This window comes from Etheostoma spectabile, chromosome 9 (assembly GCF_008692095.1).
Source record: "Etheostoma spectabile isolate EspeVRDwgs_2016 chromosome 9, UIUC_Espe_1.0, whole genome shotgun sequence".
Taxonomy (NCBI): domain Eukaryota; kingdom Metazoa; phylum Chordata; class Actinopteri; order Perciformes; family Percidae; genus Etheostoma; species Etheostoma spectabile.
The window spans coordinates 4,660,044-4,669,310 of NC_045741.1; the positions used below are offsets into that span (position 1 = coordinate 4,660,044).

A 9,267-nucleotide genomic window follows, 5' to 3' on the forward strand; every position below is an offset into this window, starting at 1 on the left:
TCTCAATTTCAAACAATTGAGATAACATATGTTTAGGGAATGCAATTGGCCTCTACTGGAACACAATTCAAAATTTTTGTCATAAGGTTATAAATCATGTTAAAAATACACAATGGAAAAAAATAAGTGGTCATATCCAGAATAATTTTCTGAATTAAGTCATGAATACACGTTTATCACAGAAAGTAAATTAAGGCCGTTGAGTTGCAGGTAGAAAAAATGTAACTTGTACCATTTTTCTTCTTGTAAAAATGTGATGGGGTTAATATGTCCCTTGGTTTTGAACTCTTTTTGTTCTGAATTTACAATGTTAATGTTGGAGTTTTGGGTTTGTTAGTAGGATATTGCAAAACAATAAAACTGATTCAGTGAAACTTTGGTTGAAGGTTTCATCATGCTTTTTGATGCCCATACAACATTGGGAAAGGAATTCTTCAACATTTCTGCTCCTCTCCCAAACTCTCTATCAAAAGAGCACATTTCAAAACGCAAATTAAAATCAACATCATAATCAATTATAAAATCTAATTGAATGGGGAACAAAAGACTAACTTAATCAGAATACAATTAAATGAAACCGCAATCTTCGGATGCACGTCTGCTACTGTGTTTTTCATGTTGATTGAACTCCTTTAGATATTTTATAATTAAAGTTTAGAAGATTGTGGTGCCTCTTGGGGTTTTTCAAATTTAACAAATAGGGCTACAGGACTGTGACTCTTTCCTTTCTTATTGTTAGCCGTTTTCAAAGTTTTAGGCATTTATTCCTATGTTACAAATTACAATAGTATTTGTAATATACTGTTTATGATTATTATTCAAGCATCATGACTGTCCTACATTGGCTTCTAAGAAAAACATTTCTACAAAGTCTCACTCTGTCAATCTGACACTACCCTTGAACAAACTCAAGTCATTGCTGAGATCACTAAAAAGAAATCTGTTGATGAGATGGAGAAACAAACCAACAAGTTAACCAAACTAAGAGAAAACAAAAGTAGTACTCTCCGTTGCCAGTAGAGATGGTCCGATACAATTTTTTGCTTCCCGATACTGATTCTGATATCTGAACATGTGTATTGGCCAATACCGAGTACTGATCCAATACCAGTGAGTCATATATTTTATGTTTTAACAGCTGTGTACTACTCTCCCTGTATGGATATGATATGATTGCTAGGTATTTTTGTTGTTGGTCTGGCTCAGGTTATGTTCTTTGTGAAACATGAACAAACAATGAACACCACAGAAGTTTATTTTATCATCCAGTTTGACACTCGGTTACAGAAAAAAACATAAATAAACTACTTTTAATGTAGACTTTCTTTAGGGCTTTATTATGTGGTATTGGATCGGTGCATACACTCCAGTACTTTCCAATACCAGAGGTTTAGGTAGTATCGGAGGCGATACCGATACTAGTATCGGAACATCTCTAGTTGCAAACATCCATCAAAGTGTACATGATATGACATTTTTTAGCTTGTCTGGATCAACTGTTGGCTTTTGAGAATAGAGCGTTACTGTAACCAACAGGCGAGGTGGCTAAGGCTTCCACTCAAATTAGTTAACAGAAGGATCCTTTCCAAGTGTCATCAGCCCACAGTGGTTTACAGTGCCTGTCAATTTGAATAAACAGAATTGAAGTACTCCCACTGCATATTTAAGTATCTTTAAACTTAAGTACAAAACTTTGAGCATGTTTTGCAATGTTGCCCTTTCATAAGTGGTGTTTAGTGACCCTCAGCTTTGTCGGATTTACACCAGAGTGTCAGCTGATCGCTGTGTGTGTCCATGGAGGAGACATTTGTCTGCTCAGTTCAAAATAAAACTAAACATTAACATATTGAATATATACAGTTATAGGTCAGTTATACACAGTGGAAAGAAGGCTAGGAATTATTATTTTTTTTTAGGATGAGTTTTTTTATTTATATAGGACAGCTGAAGACATGAAAGGGGAGAGAGAAGGAATGACATGCAGAAAAGGGCCGCAGGGTGCAGTTGACCCTGGAGATGCTAATTTGAGGAGTATACTTCTATATATGGTGAGCTACCCAGGTGCCCAGGCAGCTTAATTCAATTTCAATTCAATTTTATTTATATAGCGCTAAATCACAACAGCAGTTATCTCATTGCGGTTTTCATAAAAGAACAGTTCTAGACTGCACTCTGTGATGTTTTTTCCAGAAACCCAACAGTTCCCACCAAGAGCAAGCATTAGGCGACAGAGGCAAGGAAAAACTGAAAGGCTGAAACCTCGAGCAGAACCATGGCTCAGGGTGGGCTGTCATCTGCCTCGACCGGTTGTGGGTAAGAGAGGGAGAGAGAGAGAGAGACACACAGAGAGAGAGAGAGAGAGAGAGAGAGACATGGATAATTGTAGCAGAGGGTGTCGAGCAGGAACATGGAGGCAGCAGGGGGGTGTCCCTTAATCACTAAATGCTGCCTCTATAGGGTCCATATAAAGCTTTAAGATGGTACCTAAAACCAACATAACTGAAAGGGCTTTAAGTTTTTAAAGAACCACAGGAAACCAATTTCCACCTACACCACACCAACTGAAAAAACCTTTAGCTTTTCTCGCTGCAAAAAAACCCATTAAAAGCTGTCTGAAAGGCGTGGTGTGGATCAGTCTCTGAATGCATGTTGTTGGTGGGGAGGGGTGGGGGGCGCAACAAGCCAGAGACAAATCCTGGCAGAGAAGGTGGAAGAAGAGAGAAAATCCCACAAGAGTTAAGAAGCAAAAAACAAACAAAAAAAAAATCACAAAAACTGAGCATCTGTCCTCCTGTCGCAGGTGATTATTCTGGGCGACAGGAGAAGAGCCGCCTCATCATTATGGAGTGAAGCCACCGTCTTGTGCCAGAAAAACTAAACAAAAAGCGAGTGGCTTTGACCCAGTGGCAGAGGAGGAACGGCTGGTGTTGCATCAGACACGAGCAAACACTCTGCATCCATCGCGCCTTCATCAACCAGCATCTGCTGTTTGCATTGAGGATTATTAACTGAGGGACTGAGGAAACATAATTAAATATGGATTCATGTAAGTTAGGTGTTGTATAAGGAGTGTGGCGGTGGTTTACATTACAGTAACGGTGGGTAACAAGTGGAGAGCACAAAGTTATTACTAATTAAATTCAGAAGTATTAAACATGATAGGCAGGAATGGAAAAGGACCACTTAAAAGATGCTAATACAACAGCTGTTATTTGATGAGTATGTGTTTACTCAACATCCATCGCAGCTCCTAACATGCGCACAATATGGAGGGACTTGGACATTAGATCTGATGCTAACAAAGAGAAATAGACAAACAGCTTGAATGAATATTTGTTTTTTTTAAGTGGATATCAGACTATGCAGTTGAGTAAATAGTACAAACTTGAACTGTAGTAGTAGGTGGGGTTTTGTGGACTCGAGGACGTGGTGCAAAAAGAACCCTAGGGCGAGATTACTCCAACCAATAAATTTATATAAAGTACAAGTAGTCAGAAAAGTGTAGTACTTGGGTAAATGTACTTAGCTACTTAAAAGGGGCTACTAAATATCTCTAAAGTTATATACAAGTTCATTTTCCTCTTTAAGAATGAATTCATGTGATGGTGGTTTAATAGTTCTTGTTTATTGTCCATTTTCTTAGTTATTTAATGGTATTAAATACATTAAATTGTATCTATTTGATCTAAAATGAGCTGATTGATTGATAGACAGTTATTACCTAAAGAATACCCGCGGATGATTGGAAATTTCCTACTGCAGCAGATGTAGATAGTCAGTGGTGCAACTAATCCTTTTGTCTATAAATGTCAAACAATAATGCTAAGACGTCCAAAACAAGACTTGGAGCCAAAACTGCTGGATTTGTTAAACAGACAGTCCAAAACCCAAAGACATTCAATTTACAACATAAAACACAGAAAAGCAGTAAATCTTCACATTGGAGACACTGGAACCAAATTATTCTATCCCTAATGTTTATGAAATGGCAATAACAGTCTATCAAAATGGATGTAAACCTTCTGTCATCAAACAATCAATGTACCATATCTCAGTACACATCAATGCAAGGCTAATATTGCCACACACCTGTGATTTTCTGTCAGTGTCCCCAGGACTCTGAACGGATTGTCCCCTTTGACTTCCGTTGCAACTTCCTGCATTTCAGAAAATTCGTGAAAACTAAGAAATGGTGTGAACCTGTTTGTGTGCTGGAAATATATCAGTCGGGATTGTACAGTGTCAATGATCAGTCGGATCATCTGCACAATGGTTCATGTTATGATCCGGTTTTTGGAGTTAACCTAGACCAACGAATATACTTTGTGGTTATTCTAAGAGGACCGGGTACAGACACCTGATGATTCACTGCTCACAAGTATAAAACATGCCGTCCACCAACCTTTTTCCCAGGGTGCTGAGCGGCGTGCTGAGGCTGAGTGGGAGCCCGTGCGGGCTGGCGGTTGCGTCCCGTCAGCTTGGTGGCAGAGCGCTCTTTTTCGGGTCTCGGCCTGGCGAGCCGGGCTAGCGCCGGTTGATGTAGAGGTCCTCAGGACGTCGTAGTTAATCTTGTTGGAGATCTTCTTCTGCTCCAGCATCTTCTCGATGGGCCGTCCGCGGTGTTGGCTCGGATTGGGGGGTGCCTCTTATGGGTCCTCTGCGCTGTCAGAGGGAAAAAGTCCAAAGTACAAAACAGCGGGTATAAAAGAACAACTTCTGTCATAATGAGTAGTCAATCTAACTTTACTAATTTTACTTTAATTCCACTCAGAAGATGAGGGTCAAAGGCTATCTGGCAATGTTTGTTCCTATTAGACCAATTAGGTCGCATATGAAAAGGAATTGCGAGAGGAACATCATTGCCAAATGCACAGCTGAACACATTCTGTAATCAGCCATTTATCTCAATTAGGACGCCATATTGGGGTTCTCACCCAGCTTCAGTTATTCAACATCACCTTGACCTCACTACACATTATGGCTACAGATCAGCAGAGATTCTCTTCACTGGAACCAATAACTTTTAAACACATTTCACAATGACAAGGGTTTAAATCTCACAAGTTATGTACACATCGACTTCAGGGCCCCCCACAAACAGCCGCTATCAACTCACGATGTGAAATGTTAAAGCCACAAAGTATGCTTGCTTTGTCATGCACACACACATATAAGAATGTCTCTGTTTATTCATTTATTCACTCATTGTCAGTGAAATGACAGAGCGTGGCTGCTTGGATCGGCGTGTCAGGAGGTTGCATGTCTCATTAGATCTCTGTTCCACTGCAGTTGAGCCAGCTAGTTGAAACCAGTGAACAGATGTTGGCTCTAACAAAGGGTCTGTGCCAAAACCAGTAACGGGACATGAGAGGCTGCCTGTCTGTTTTAGTCTGATCATCTGTCTGTCTCACTCGCATCTGTCTCACAGTGTCACTATGACTATATACAGTTGTGTGCCGTCCAACATCACTAACCTCATAAATCATTTTGGTAGAAGTGATATTTTTACGTGGCAAAGAATTAACTAGTAAGTGTTGTAGAGTCATAGAAAACCAACAGACCCAACAGTCATGCTGTCATTCTGTGGAATTGAATCTATAATTAAAAGGGGCATGTTCAAAATAATAGCAGTGTTGTGTCAATTAGTGAGGTGATTGATTCTGTGAAGAAACAGGTGGTCATTATGCCCATATTTAAGGAAGGAAGGAAGCAATGTTGTGCATACTGGTTATAGTGCATTTCACTCTGAAATACTCAGCAAAATGGGTGGTTCACAGTGCTCCGGGAACAGCGGACTTTGATTAAAAAGTTGATTGGAGAGAGGAAACATATAAAGAGTGCAGAAAATGATAGGCTGCTCAGCCAAAATGATTTCAAATGCCTTGAAATGGAATCTGAAACTGAACGATGTGGGGAAAAAAGGGTCAGCGACCATTAAATGGATGGAAGAATAGGCAAAATGGAAAAGGCTCAACCAAGATCAGCTCCAGGAAAATCAAAGAAGACTTAAAGTTGCATACGATTCAAGTCACTGGTGCTTGCTACAATGCAGCTAAAGGCTAAGGCCCATCCCACACCAGGACATGGTCCGATCATACACCCCAGCCATCCACAACCTGCTGCTGCCAACACGGCTGCTACCTCCACCTCTGCCCTGCTACTCAACACAATCTCCACGGTTTGCTGTCTGGCTCCACCACAGTGAAACCAGCTCCCCGCTGACTAGATACCCAACCTGTCTTCCTTCCCAGACCGAGACCTCACAGCTCTTGGCCCATTAAATGATTGATAAAGAAAAGCAAAAAAACTTGTTGATTTTATTTATTTACTTTTTAAATGTGGCATTTTAAGCAGTTTACTGGTTGGGAAATTATCTATCAAAACTCTAAAAAAAAGGATAGGTAAGTGCTCCTTTGTGGGTTGAGGAAACTCTTCTCAAGCTTAAGATAACTAAACAATTTAAAAGCTAAAAACACAGCTTATTTTAGGGCTGCATGTTGACCTTTTTGGAGGTCGATTGCTTTCCAAGGACTGGTTCACTGGTTTTGATTAAGGAATCCAACGAGTACACTAAGAATGTCTTTAGTTGAGGACTGTCCTGTGAGACATAATGGTTATATGAAGGCGTAGGATAGGTGACAGACACCTTACATCTGACTGGTGCATTCTCTGCGACAACTGTGTTTGGCTCGGTTTGCTCAAATGTTTGAGACCGCCTGTGAGTGTTGACCATCGCTCGTCGTGCTTCCTGTCTTTGCCAAGCTCCGACAAGCGGCCCTTTCTTATCTCATAGTGTTTAAGGCCGCATGCTGTTACCTCTTTTTCTTTGTAGATCCCGAGCTCTTTTCCTTCGCTATCTTTGCTTCCTTTTCTGAAAGCAGAAAACAAGAAACAGTCTGAACATACAAACTGAGATAACATCAATATGACACAGTGAGAGATCACAGCAGGACGCCGATAGGTTCAGTTGGACGTTTAAATAGTTCAACTGACAAAAAACTATGTGTGGAAGGTACGTTTTGGGACAACTGAGCCACTGCAAGAAATAAAAGTTAAATTCGCATTGAAACAACCAGCACAGAAATGTTGTACTGTGAACGTACCTCTCTGCTCTTTGAGGTAGTCAGAGTTTTCTGCCATCCACAGCGCCGTCTTCACTTTGATTTCTTTGTCACTCAGCAGATACTGCAGAGAGGCAGTAAAGAAGAACCTATTGAACAAAAAGGCTGGTATTTCGTGTGTGTAGGTCAAATGCTTTATCTCTTAACTAAGCTGTAGCCAGGCTGACGGAAGGTCACAGCTGTATTGAGTATTCACATGCTCTTAGTAGTAACGACTTTATGAGATTCTTCAATGATAAAATTATAAACTATTAGAAAAAAAATTGACCAAGACCTCCCTTTAACTGGCACTGACTTATCTCTAAACTCAGGAACCTTAGAAACAGCTGTAAAACCAGATGTATGTTTAGACCGCTTTGCTTTACTTGATCTTCATCAATTTAATTCAATTATTTCTTCATCTAAGCCATCAACCTGCCTCTTAGACCCCATCCCGACTAGGCTACTTAAAGAAGTTTTACCCTTAGTCAACACTTCTCTACTAGATATAACCAATTTGTCTTTATTAACAGGCTATGTACCACAGCACTTTAAAGTTGCTGTAATAAAACCTCTTCTGAAAAAGCCCAACCTTGATCCAGATGTTTTAGCCAACTATAGACCTATATCCAATCTTCCATTTCTCTCTAAGATTCATGAGAAAGCAGTCGTCAAACAGCTGTGTGACTTTCTGCATAACAACAGCTTATTTGAGGATTTTCAGTCAGGATTTAGAGTTCATCATAGCACAGACACAGCACTTGTGAAAGTTACTAATGATCTCCTAATTGCATCAGACAAAGGACTTATCTCTGTACTTGTGTATTAGTCTTAGTGCTGCATTTGATACCATTGACCATCATATCTTATTACAGAGATTGGAACATTTAATTGGCATTAAAAGAACTGCTCTAAGTGGTTTAAGTCTATTATCAAATCGATCTCAGTTTGTACATGGTAACGATGAATCCTCCATGCACAACAAAGTTAGTCAGGAGTCCCACAAGGATCTGTGCTCGGTCCAATCCTGTTCACTTTATACATGCTTCCTTTAGGTAATATTATCAGCAAAAAACTCCATAAACTTTCAATGTTATGCAGATGATACTCAATATCCATCGATCAAGCCGGATGAAACTAACTAGTTAGCTAAACTTCCAATATGCTTCAGGATATTAAAATCTGGATGGCCTGGAATTTTCTATGTTAAACTCAGATAAAACCGAAGTTATTGTTCTGGGGCCCAAGCACCTCCGTGACACATTATCCAAAGAGATAGTTACTCTGGATGGCATCACCCTGGCCTCCAGCACCACTGTGAGGAATCTTGGAGTTATCTTTGATCAGGAAATGTCCTTTAATTGATCAGTAAATGTCCTTTAATTAAGCAAATTTCAAGGATTGCCTTTTTTCCCCCACGTAATATTGCAAAAAAACAGGAATATCTTGTCTAAAAATGATGCAGAAAAACTAGTCCATGCATTTGTTACTTCTAGGCTGGATTACTGCAATTCTTTTCTATCAGGCTTCTTGAAAAAGTCCATAAAGACACTTCAGCTGATCCAGAATGCTGCAGCACGTGTTCTGACAGGAACCAGGAAAAGAGATCACATCCCTCCTGTTTTAGCTTCTCTGCATTGGCTTCCTGTAAAATCAATAGAATTTAAAATCCTTCTTCTCACCTACACAGCTCTTCATTGTCAGGCACCATCTTCTCTAAAAGAGATAGTACCTTACAACCTACGAGAGCACTACGCTCCCAGAATGCAGGGTAGTGTGTTCACGTGTCTCCAAAAGTAGAACGGGAGCCAGAGCGTTCAGCTATCAGGCTCTCTCGTGGAAACAGGTTCCAGTTTGGGTTCAGGAGGCAGACACGTCTCAACATTTAAGGTAGGCTTAAGACTTTTCTCTTTGATAAAGCTTATAGTTAGGGCTGGCTCAGGAGAGTCCTGAACCATCCCTTAGTTACGCGCTATAGGCTTAGACTGCTGGGGGACTTCCATGATGCACTGAGCACCTCTCTTCCTCCTCTCCATCTGTATGAACCTCATTCCATTAATGCATGTTACTAACTGCTTCTTCCCCTCCAGAGTCTTGTGCTCTCCGTCCCTCCCTCCTATCACTTCTGCAGGGGTTTCTGGCTCTGGATCTGTGGGTTGGGGAGTCA

General features: G+C 40.3%; 1 protein-coding gene across 2 annotated transcripts in view; it reads left to right on the plus strand.

Moving 5' to 3' along the window:
- brf1a (BRF1 general transcription factor IIIB subunit a) overlaps positions 1-9,267 on the plus strand; it is a 206,738-nt gene that overhangs the window by 136,769 nt on the left and 60,702 nt on the right. The window lies entirely within an intron of this gene.